Source organism: Stenella coeruleoalba (genome assembly GCF_951394435.1).
Source record: "Stenella coeruleoalba genome assembly, chromosome: 1".
In the NCBI taxonomy this organism is placed as follows: Eukaryota; Metazoa; Chordata; class Mammalia; order Artiodactyla; family Delphinidae; genus Stenella; species Stenella coeruleoalba.
This window is the reverse complement of record NC_137169.1, coordinates 35,652,223-35,664,395: the sequence shown is the minus strand read 5'-3', so window position 1 is coordinate 35,664,395 and position 12,173 is coordinate 35,652,223. Positions and strand designations below refer to the sequence as shown.

Genomic DNA, 12,173 nt, shown 5'->3' with positions numbered 1-12,173 from the left:
GTAGTGAGGTGGATGGACCTAGAGTCTGTCACACAGAGTGAAGTAAGTCAGAAAGAGAAAAACAAATACCATATGCTAATACATATATATGGAATCTAAAAAAAAAAAAAAAGGTTCTGAAGAACCTAGGGGCAAGACAGGAATAAAGACGCAGACGTAGAGAATGGACTTGAGGACATAGGGAGGGGGAAGGGTAAGCTGGGACGAAGCGAGAGAGTGGCATGGACATGTATATACTACCAAATGTAAAATAGCTAGCTAGTGGGAAGCAGCTGCATAGCACAGGGCGATCAGCTCAGTGCTTTGTGTCCACCTAGAGGGGTGGGATAGGGAGGGTGGGAGGGAGATGCAAGAGGGAGGAGATATGGGGATATATGTAAATGTATAGCTGATTCACTATGTTATAAAGAAGAAACTAACACACCATTGTAAAGCAATTATACTCCAATAAAGCTGTTTAAAAAAAAGAAAGAGAAGGGGGGAGATGTTTATCCTGCATCCTTTCCACCTGGCAGGTCACCTCTGATCAAGCATGAGCTCCATTCTGGGTGGTTCCTAAAGGGAACAGTAATAAAGTGGAACCGACCCAGAGAAGAGAACCACTGTGGTAGGGAGGGGCCTTATCATACCTCATGAAAGCAGACATGTCTGGCTAGAGAGGACTTGAGGGCACGTGAGCACCAGCTTCAAATCTCTGACCATCTGATAGGGAAGAGGGATTAGACTTGTTCTGTGTGGCTCTGGCGGGTAGAATCAGGACCACAGGTAGAAGTTACTGAAAGGTAGATTTGGGCTTTTCTTAGTTAAAATTTTCCAGTCACTGAGTATCTTGAAGTAGATGGGCTTTTTCTGGAAGTTAAGAGCCACTGGCTATTGGGAATGGGAGGTAGATCAGGTAATCTCCATGATTCTGAGACAGGGGTTCTGGACCCACCAAGCCTGGAAAAGTGGAAGGAACCATCTCCCCCTGTGCTCCCCTGGCCCCCACTGGTCTCCCCTGGGCTGAAGTTGGGCCCAAAGTGGCGGCAGGTCCAGCCTCCAGTGTGACCTCGGGGGCCGGGGTTGCGAGTTCAGTCACTCCATGCGAGAGTCCAGGGACTATCTTGGTAGGGCTGTCTATAGTTTAGATTTATATAACTAATTTTCTCTCTTTAAAAGGAAACACTTTAGAAAGGGGGAAGGTTGTGGGAGACTATTTCCATCTCGGTGTGTATTCCAAAGTTCTGGTGTTTTGCCAGGATTTAAGTATGGTATACACAACACTGTTAAAAATAACCCCTTGATTGAACAGAAGGCGTGGGAGAGAGGGGATAGCCAGGCAATTTTGCTAGGGGGCGGGAGAGGTGGGTAAGGAGAAGAAACTTAAACCCAGAGACCCTGGGAAGGGTTGTATTCCAGAAGAGTTATATAGATTCAAAGGGACTAAGGACCAGGGAAATACTGTCCCTAACTGCTCCTTTCCAGAGAATTGCCCAGTAAGTGCCCTGCTTTGGGTGTGTCTAGTATATAAACAAGCTGCCAGTTTTGAAGGGTTCTCCCAGGATTGCGTCTGCCATTTTTCAGTCCTGATTGCCAGCCTATGAGACAAAGGTCAGGGAATGACGACAAGGAGCAGAAGCCAAGAAAGGTTAACAGTGTCAAAAACCAAGAAAGGTCGAAGACACAGAGGCCAGAGAAAGGTCTCCTAGATCTAGATATTGGGAGGTTCTCGCAATTCGCGTGTGAAGGCTTCCAGACGTTTCTTTCTATAACTATAACTAGATATTTAACATAAATGGGATGATCTAACATGGACAGTTCCATAACTTGCTTTTGAAAAATTTAACAAGAAGTTGTGGGGTCATGTCAGGAAATAAAGTCTGACATCATGTTTTATGACTACATATTATTTCATCACATGGACATACTATGTTTACTTAATCATTCTCAGCCAAGAGACACTTATGTTGTTTCCAATTTTCTGCTATTTTAAACGTGCCGCAACAAGGATCACGTTACAAAAACTTGAGTGCACAGATATGATTATTTCCTGACGTTAAATATTGAGAAGCAAAAATGCTGGATCAAAGGAAATCCACATTTTACACTCTGTTACACTTTGTTTCCCATCATTTTCGAGAGAACAAAATATTGTTCTCATGATCTCCTCCAATCTCTCTGGCCATTCTTTCCCATCCTCCTTCATTACTTCTCCCTCCTGTTCATCCCTTATGGGTTGATATTCCCTAGGGTTGTGTCCTTCTGTTTTTTTCTTCTTCCTCCAAAAATTATAAGCTCAAATGCCTACCAGAGCGAAGAAGATACTATAAATATGTGAATTGGGCCAGATGTAAGACAGGAAGTGGTAGGGTCATGGCAAGTTAGAATGGACACACTGCCTAAAAGTATTCACATTATTTGAAAACACTGTGCCAGCCATACAAAGAACGTCTACTTTATCTTGTAAGCTGCCAGCTTGGGACCCAGGCTACAGACTTGCCCTGCACTACCTCACCCACTGCCCAAACTCCATGGACACGCTGAGATTCCCATTGCATCATCTCTGGCTCTGACCTCTCCTCCTGGACTCCAGACTCAGACATTTAAATGATTGCTCTACATCTCTCCTTAAGTGTCCTAGAGGGATCTCAGACTCCTTTTGTCCATAACCAGACTTGTGATCTCTGCCCTGTCCTCTTCTCTTAACAAAAGCCAGAATTCTAAAATCAGATACAACCGCCCTTCTTCTTGGGTTCCCTATCTCAATGAAATGGCATTCCCATTTTTCCTGTTTTGGAAGCCAGAAACTTGGGAGTCATTCCAGATTCTTCCCTGCCCAGCCTCCCATACTCAGTTGATCATCAGATCAACTCAGCGGGCATAATAAGCACTTACTGAGCACCTAATCAGGGCCAGGCGCTGTTAGAGGAATTCCACAGAGAGGAATGCCGTGCCCGTCCTGGAGGGGAGACAGACAACAGCATCGTGCCTGGAAGTGGCAGTGGCAGTGGTGGAAGAAAGGCCATACAAGACGTTTTGGGAGGAGGGGAGGGACTCTTTGATTCCATTTCCTAAGTGTTCCTCAAATAGCCTCTACTCCATCCCCGTGGGATTGCCTTCAGCGTGTCTCCTCCTCTAACTCATCTCCTATAATGGGTTAGCGCAACCCTTCCAAGGAGCGAAGCTGACCATGGCATTCTTTTACCTCTTGTCTAAAACATGTCAATAATTCCCCCATGTCTTCTAGTAGGATAGAATCAAAATCCTTTTAGAATGACTTGTAAGGCCTCCCTGGACCCGGCCCTGGATGACATCTTGTCTTCCAGTATTCTAGGATGTAACACTATGCCCCAAACATGCCAAATCACTTGCAGCTCTCTGAATATCCTTGGGTACCTCATGCTCTGAGTTTATGAAGTCCTTCTGTCTAGAACACCTGCCCTATCGTTTGATTTCAATTGCTTAATTCCTATGTTATCTTTAAGGCTTGGATAAAATATCACTTCCTTCAAAAATCCTTCTCAGACCACTTTGCCCAAAAAAGATGGCTTCTCCAAGTGTTCTGTTACACGCCCTCCCAGTGCTGCGAGGCTTACAGCAGGGGAGGGAAAGGAGCTTCCAAGGCATTTTGCCCAGGCTGCTGAGGGGGCTGATGACATGTCCTTACCTGGATGTCTCTGAGAACAGGCAGTGCTGAGAAAATATGGGGGTGTGGAGCAAACAGTGAATGATTCCAGAAAAGGTCAGGAGACCAGGGAAAAGGCACAGCTCTTGGGTTCTGGTTGGGCATTGCCTTGAGGGGCCCATGAACCTTTCAGGTCCACAAGCCACATATTTTGAAGAGCTACTGACATGATCTATTCCAGCCACTGACACTTGTAGTACCTACCCCTGCCAAACACAAAACAAAAACAAAAAAGGAAAGAAAATTTTTCAGCTGAATGATGGTGAGTCACCACTCACCAATAAACCAGTGAGAGGATCTTCTATGGCTTTTAAATGCTAGAAGCAAATTATAAGAATGAAGGGCAAGAGGTGCTGTAAATAACAATGGTGCAGAGACGTGAACCCAGAAATCTGCCTTAGGAGAAAAAAGGCCTTCTCTGACCGCTACAATTTAATTTGGTGTCTCCTTTCTGTATATTCCTGGCATCCTGTACTTTCATCTACCATAGCATCAACGCTATATTACATTTTGGGCAAACTCCTCGGCATGGCATTCAAGGCTTTTTTCCCCCTGTACCCCAGACAGCCCAGATTACTTGCCAGTGCATCTCTTTCCTCAGTGTGAGCACCTCTCCCAGATCCTTTGCCTCGTCAGTTTTTGTTTGTTTGTTTTGTTTTTTTTTTTTGCGGTACGCGGGCCTCTCACTGTTGTGGCCTCTCCCGTTGCGGAGCACAGGCTCCGGACGCGCAGGCTCAGCGGCCATGGCTCACGGGCCCAGCCGCTCCGCGGCATGTGGGATCTTCCCGGACCGGGGCACGAACCCGTGTCCCCTACATCGGCAGGCGGACTCCCAACCACTGCGCCACCAGGGAAGCCCTGCCTCGTCAGTTTTTAACTGTCCTCCAACAGTCAGCACGGGTGGCACCTCCTCTAGGAAGCCTTTCTTGCTTGCTCAGTTGGCTTAGGTGACCCTCATCTGGGCATGCACAGCTCCCTGATTTGCTCTGACCCTGCGGTCACCACATTGTTCTGTCTCGCTCATGCACTATCTCTTACTTATCACTGTCCCCCAACGCTCTGCACAAGGATTGGCAGAGAGAGGGTGCTTAGGGGTTGAGGAAGGGGCAGAATCTGCCTTGGGTCCCTGGGGGTCAGGCATGGGGCAAGCAGTCACCAAGGGGAAGGGTCCAGATGGGGATCTGTGAGGTCTGGTCCCGGCCCCCCCAGAGGTGGAGGATGTGGGAGGCTTGCTCCCATGCCCGGAGGGCACTCTCTGCTGCACTGGAGCCTCTGCTGGGTGGGGTGGGGTGGGGGGTGGGGGCGGTGCTGGGGGATTAAGAACACATGTTGCCCAGACAAGGTCAATTCTAGGGGCCAGACTCTGGCTTAATGACAGAGCGACAACTTCTCCCAGCCAGTCTTCATTTTTTATGGTCTCTGAATTGCAGAAGCAGAAACTGCTCACCCTAAGTCTGAAGCTTTTCGTGACTTGTGCAAACGACACAGTATCAACAGCCTTTTGTTTGGGCTCAGCTTGGGTGAACATGCCAAGAAGACTGGCTCAGAAGTCTTTTCAGATGTCATTTCTGTCTCTTTACAACTTTGCTCCATGAAAGCTATTCACAAGCCAGTTTTTCTGCGGCTACAAAGCTGCCACCCTCTCAGTCCCGCCACAGCCCACAGAACTACCCTGTGACGCTCACCCGGGACGGCATGTGTTGTAGCCAGAGCAAGGCCAGTGCAGGACTCAGCGGTGAGGGCTCTCAGCCGTCACTCGCCTTTCAACCTGGCCTGAGTGTCACCAGAGCCCCAAGGTACGGCTCCAATGTATGTCCCCCAGATGGTGATCTGGCACCATGCCTGCATTTTTCAAACTCAGTTTCCCAGTGTCCAACACAGGCACTCCACAAGAATGCATTAAATGAGTGAACAAACAGATATGCAATTCCCAGTTATTTGAGCTTATTTAGGGAGCCCATCAAATCCAATGTTTTGAGGGAAGAATTATCTAGAATTTAATGTTTCCTTGAATAAATTTATTAGACCTTTCCCACTGCTGACGCTGGCGGTGTGGCTGCTGGAAGGAAGTGCCGAGTGCTGGGTCTGGGGTCACAGTGCGTGGGCATGTGGCACAGGAAGGTCAGCAGGACCCCCATTTCCATTTCCCGCTCCAAGCCAAAGCCGGCTGTGACAACTGTGCTGACGGGACAGACAAAGGCGAGGGAATGGGAGCTGTCCTCAGTTCGTTCTCAGGAAGTGGCAACACAGGGTAAATTAAAGGTGAGAATTAGACAAGGATTAGTGGAGGACCTAGGAGGGAACTACATGCAACGTGTGAAAGGTTAGAGAGAGAAAGGCACAGGAGCTGTGGGAGCCCCGAGTCAACCTCTGCGCGTGGACCCAGGGGAAAGCTCGCAGAGGAGGCGCCATCTGAGCTGGAGTTTGAAAGGTGGAGAGTGTGTGGAGGTGCACCCCAGAGAGCACACAAGAGACTGCCGTGCTCTGTGGCAGGTGATGCTCGAGCTGCCTGTTGTCGTCAAAGCCGTGGTTCTCGAGGCAGAGAATTGGGGGAAGAGCATGCCAGGTTGGGGGAAGAGCATCTGCATGGCATAAAGGTGAAGAAGACTACGGTTTGTAGGGCAGGGCCCCCCAGGGATTAGGGCACCAGCAGGCATCAGTTCCCTGGTGCTCTGTCAGTGGGTCAGAAGACTTTTTTTTTTCTCCTAAATTACAAGTTATCAGTTGCATCCTGTGTGGGGGGGCTGACGTTGCCCAAATCCACACTTCCTGATATGTGGAGGCATTCCTGTATCAACAACTGCCAATCACCTGCGTTTGTACGCACAGTCTGTACAAGTCCTGATAGCTCCCAGCCGAGACACATCAGTAGGGCCCAGTGGGAGTTGTGGCAGTCAAGGTGTGAGGACAGAACAGCAACAATAACCAATCCTGCTGCGCACTCACTGATGCCAGCACCAGGCCACACACCTTGTGAACGTCAGCTTGTGGAATCCTCGTAACTGCCCACGAGGCAGGGACTGTTATTCCCACTTTGCAGGTGAGGAAGTGGAAGCTGGGCATGGCTAGGGGACTTGTCCAAGGTCACACAGTTAGCTAAGTGGCGAAGCTGGGATTCAAACCCAAGTTCACTTGACTCCAAAACCCAAGCTCTTTTCATTTGCCCAGAGTGAGGAAGGTGAGCCCCGGCCCCATTCAGTCTTTGCTAAGATAGCAGGAATGAGATGCTGGGGACCTGGCATGTGTACTGGCAAGGCGCTGACCTCAAGAGGTCACTGACCTGGGGTGAAGTCAGGTGGCAAAGATGCCCCTCCCCACTTCCACTGACCAACTTCACGCCAGCGCCGAGCGATCAGAGTCTAAGTGTGGTTGGGCCGCTTCTGCCTCAGCTACAAAGCTCTCTACTTCCTGAAATTCAGGAAAACACTCAGAAAAGGGCTGAAAGGTAGCCAGTAATTAGGCCCAATCATGGTCTGGGAAGAAAATGAGCACGCTCCAGCCAGAGGGACCACGGTGGCTGCAGCCCTGTAGCCCATGCCCCTGCCCCGCCCTCTCTGCATCCAGCTCCCAAGCTCTGCCTGAAAGGGGCTCATAAGCGACAAGGACAAGGCCTGCTGCTCACAGAGGTCGGCCCTGGGGATCCAGATGCAGGGCAGAAAACGGCTGGTCCTTCCTTTCTCCCTTCGGCAAATGCTCCTCCAGGTCACTCCTGGGCTTGCACCCTATCTGCAGCTGTGCCTGTGCTGACAGCTCGCCTTGGCCAGCCTGCAGCCCCCAAACCCTTTGTTTCCTCCCTGTAATTTGCGTGGCAGCAGAGGAATTTATCTCCATGAGGGTCAGAGACTTTGTTGGAGCCTGCTGGAGACGAGGCTGGGTCAAGGGCCCAAGTCTCCCGGATGAGCCGTCTTTCCCCCCCGGCCTCAAGCGCTGGGGCATGGTTTGCTGTGCTCTGCCTGCTGCCTCTGGCACTGCTCTTCATTCTACCTCAGGAAGACTAGGTTACCAGCAGCACTGGCTACACCAGAGGCAGCTGCTGACCATATTAAAGAAAAAAAGTCATTGCCTCTGAGGTCTTCTTTCCATCAGGGGAAACACATGGGCTCACAGAACCGAATCAAACCAGTGATGACTCTCACTGCATGCTCCCTCAGGGGTAGGGGAGGAGTGGAGACAGGCCCACTGTGGGGGAAGGGCACTGGATATCAGGGGCACCTGTGCATGCAACGGCCTCTGAGCAGGAGGAGAAAGGCATGGGTATACAGGCAGCCGCTTAGAGAGGGTTAAAAAGGTCCTAAGGGCAAGCACACAGCTGAGCCACGTCCTGCCTTAATCCCTGTTGCTGGTCCTGGGGGTGTGCAGGAGGGTGGTGGGGGAGATGCGGAATGAGGTGGAGGCAGCTAAGGGGCTGGCCAGACCCCGCGGAAGTCAGCCGCCCCTGGACGCACGGGAACAGGACTAGTGGGGACGGCAGGCCCAGAACCATCCCTAATCAGGCCCCACAGAGCTGGTTTCCGAGCCCAGGCCTCCTGTACTTGCCTTGCCCCTTTGGGGGTCTTGCTCCATTTGGGGGTGTGCTTCTCGGGGCAAACTCTGTAGCTGGCCCCTGGCCCAGCCACTCTTGAGGAGCTGAGCAACAGAGTGCAAGGTATTCTCCTGTGTTTTGCAACCATCAGTTCTCAAGTTGTCCTGCTGCAGGAAACTTCCCTGTACTAAGGCCTGGCAACACAGGGAGGGAGCTCGCGTCTGTCCCAACACGAGAGGCACAGAGGTGTCGTGAGGCCAGCTGTCAAGAGGCCTGCCGCTGTGCTGCTGTCAGCAGTCAGGCTTGTGTTTCCCCCATGAGGGTCTCCCAAGAGCAGAGCCCATGTTACCCCGTCCTCTCCACATCGCCCTGGACAATCTCGTCCACCTTCCCTCTGAGATGGGTAAATGGATTACCTCCATTCTTCTTCCTCCAGCCCAGACCTCTCTCCTAAGTGATTCACTGAAGCCAGGCTCCTGGGTGGGGCCGTGGCTTCCCTTGGCTACTGCACTTGCCTCGGCCTGGGCTCCATGCATGGCGCAGGGGCAGAGAGTAGAAAGCTCGCGTGACAGGAGGCAGGTATGAACTGGCGTCCTGCCTCCACCTGGGAGAACTGAGGTTTCAGCGCTGCTTCTCCCTTCCAGCTCTAGATATTTATTTGGGGAGGCCAGTCACCCAGTGGTGCCCCTCACCCCCACCCTGGGGGTGCAAATAGAGTAGGGGGGGCACGATGAGGTCCTAAAACTGCCAGCATCCTCCCCTGTGCAGCGCGGCTGCCTCTGCCCCGGACTTGTGTGGGTGGAGCTCAGACTCAGGCCCTCCCTCCCGCTGAGTAGCCTGTGGCTGGGCTGTTCCTGGCCCGGAGCCTCACACAGCGCACAGCTCGGGAGAAGGGCCAGGATCACGTTCCATGCTTTCACCAGCTCTTGCTCCTCACAGGCAGCAGAGCTCCCCACGTGGGGATCTTGTACCTGAACCAAGAAAAGCAAAGCTGCTAAGCTGACGAGATCAATCTCCAAACACCGCAGGAATGCAGCCCGCCGCCTGCTCTCACCAGGCGTCGGGCCTCTAAGCACATCTAGCGTTCCTGCTCTGCGGTAGAGCCTGGAGCTGGGTCTGCAAGGGGGGAAGCTGCTCCCATCAGTGTGTCTGACTTTACTCCTGAAGCCCCATCCTCTCAGGGGTAGCCCAGGCATCCCCTGCACCAGGAATTCCCCCAGTCAACCTCCCACTGCCCCTCCCTGCTTGAGGGCCTCCTCTGTGCCTCCGCAACCCTCTGTCGTGGCCTCCTCCACAGCACACGCCCCTTGGTGTGCGCGTCCAGGTGCTGCTTCCCTTAACCCCGGGGTCTGGAGGCACAGAGGAAGAAAGGGGGGCTTGGAGAGGTCATGCCAAGCCAGCCCTCTTCACTTCCACAGCCTGTGCTCGTATCACTACAGTCCATGCTTCTCAAACCACCTGTCAAGAAGGACCAGTTTGTATTGCTTTTTAAATTTCAATTCTGTCACAGAGAGTGATCCTTTTATAAAGGATAATAAAAATGAATCACTAGAAAAATTAAAACACACACATAAAATATAAGCTCCACTTTTAAATGATTAGATTCAACTGACAAAACTCTAATTGCTATAGACATTTCTAAAACGTCATTTTCAATTTCTCAAAAATCTCGCTGCGAATCAGTTCACACACTTTTGATTCCACAGCACCTGCCGGGTGCCTGCTGGGCCATTCTGCCAAGGGCTCTCGGTAGAGAAGTTAGAGAGAGGGTGAGACCCAGCTCCTCAGGTCCTGAACTGGGGCAGGAGAAGTCACGCTCTGATAACATCAGAAGCGGTGAGCAGACTGAGGCCTGGCACTCCGTCTATAGCAGACGAATTAATAACCGGGAAGAACCCCACCAGGTGGGCTGGCAGCATTCACCTGCGCAAAGAAGTGTGGGTCCTTCGTCATCTAGGCAAGGAGATTTTTCCAAAGAAAACACATTTCGGGCCATGTACTATGGACCCACCTATAAAGGTTGGAAGACAGGGCAAAGAGGAAGGAGATCGGGAGTATAGCTACAGGGTCCTGGGGGGCTGAGTTCCTGGAAAGGTCAGGGAAACAGGAGGGGTAGACTGAGACCACGAGTGGAGTCGCTTTATTTACTTATTTAATTATTATTATTTTTTCTTTTTGGCCACGCGGCTTGGGGGATCTTAGTTCCCTGTCCAGGGATTGAATCCACACCCTCAGGAGTGAAAGCACAGAGTCCTAACCACTGGACCACGAGGGAGTTCCCAGAAGTGGAGTTACTTTAAAGGCAGATCACGGATTGGTTCCCAAGGAGGCCAGAACACTGTCACTTAGGAACACATGAAAAAAAAAAAAAACTCATGGCAGAGAAACCAACAGGACACAGATGGCAATTCCTCCAGCTACAAGCTGTAGTCCAGGTCAAGGACAGGCATGTAAGCTGTCCAGCCCAGGCAGGACTGTCAGCCCTTGGACACTCCACAGAGAAGCGTTAGTTATTCAGCACTCTGCTCTTTCCAGAAAGGTCCATCACCCAAGTATTTCATTGCAGGGGTACCTACTGAAAATACGTAAAACATTCTCCAATCAAAAGGCATCTGTAATCCCCTATAGGTTCATGGTTCAGAGCCATGACTCAGGACATAAGGTGGGGTTGGTGGGTTTGATTCCTGGATCTGTGCTGCTGTGACCTTGGGTAAGTTCCAGCTTTTTCATCTGTAAAGTGGGCATAACAACACTTACTCCACAGGGCTACTGAAAAGACTAAATAGGTAATGAATATACAGAGTTCAGCACAGCGGCTGGCACATAGCAAGGGTGCTATAAAACTGTGACATTTTATACACACAGGCTGTCTGCACCTGCCAATGGAGTGTAAGCTGCTGAGGGGAGAGATTTTATGTACCTTATACAATGCTGAAGCTTCTAGCACCTAGAAGAGTGTCTGGTGCATAGGAGCTGCTCAATAAAGATTTGTTGAATGAATGATGTGGTAGCTATTATCATTAGGTCTACTACAGGATAGTGGAGTCAATGTGGCAACTTCTTGAGGGATGAGAGAAACCTGAGTAAGATTAAACAGTGATTCGAAGGAGTCAGTAAAGAGAATGAAGATCGAGGTTCCTGATTTCGGGTCAAAGATACAGGAGAGGCTGGGAAATCAGAGCTCAGGGGAAGGGACTGACTTCTCTATAGAGGGTAGACGTGTCAGAACTCAATGACTAACTGATATCTTGTTGAGAAAGGAAGGAGAAAGAAAAACGCCCAGATTTCTGGCTCAGGTGAGAGTGAATAGTGGTAACACTCAGTGAAATAGGCAACATGGACTGATGAGAATTACTGGAATTTTGGTGAGTTGGATACACTGAGTTTGAGATGCCCAAGAGTCATCCAAGTGGAGCTGTCCAGCAGGAAGTTGGCTATGTGGGTCTAGAGATCAGAAGAGATTTGGGCTCCAAACAGATTTGAGACTCATCGGCATGTATATGTTAGCTAACACATGGTGAGAAGAGAAGAAAAAGGGCCATAGTTGAACCCTGGCAGACATCAACTTTTTTTTTTTTTTACATCAACATTTAAGGGTGGGCACAGCAGAAAGAGACTGCTTGTAAAAGAGACTGAGAAGGAAAAATAGAGAAACAGGAGGAGAACAGGAAGGGAGTTTAGATGAAGCGTTAATGAGAAGAGAGAGTTGCAAAATGTTCAAAATGGAGGAAGAGATCAATACTGCCAAACTCTTCAGAGGTCAAAAAAAGAGGTTCACCTATTGGATGTGTCAGTTAGTCCTTTTGGGTGATCTGGACAAGAGCATTTCGGGGAGGGGAGGGGTGGGAGTGGAAGTGAGAGTACAGAGATTAAGAGTTAGGGGACATGAGGAAGCGGAGAGAACAATGGTAACAAGTCTTCTGCACGCTGCTGGGTGGGGAGACGCTCAGCTTGCTCCCAGGCTAGAAGGACAGTGATTCTGTGGAT

General features: G+C 50.3%; 1 protein-coding gene across 6 annotated transcripts in view; it reads right to left on the bottom strand.

The window, feature by feature from the left end:
- ST3GAL3 (ST3 beta-galactoside alpha-2,3-sialyltransferase 3) overlaps positions 1-12,173 on the bottom strand; it is a 232,937-nt gene that overhangs the window by 49,673 nt on the left and 171,091 nt on the right. The window lies entirely within an intron of this gene.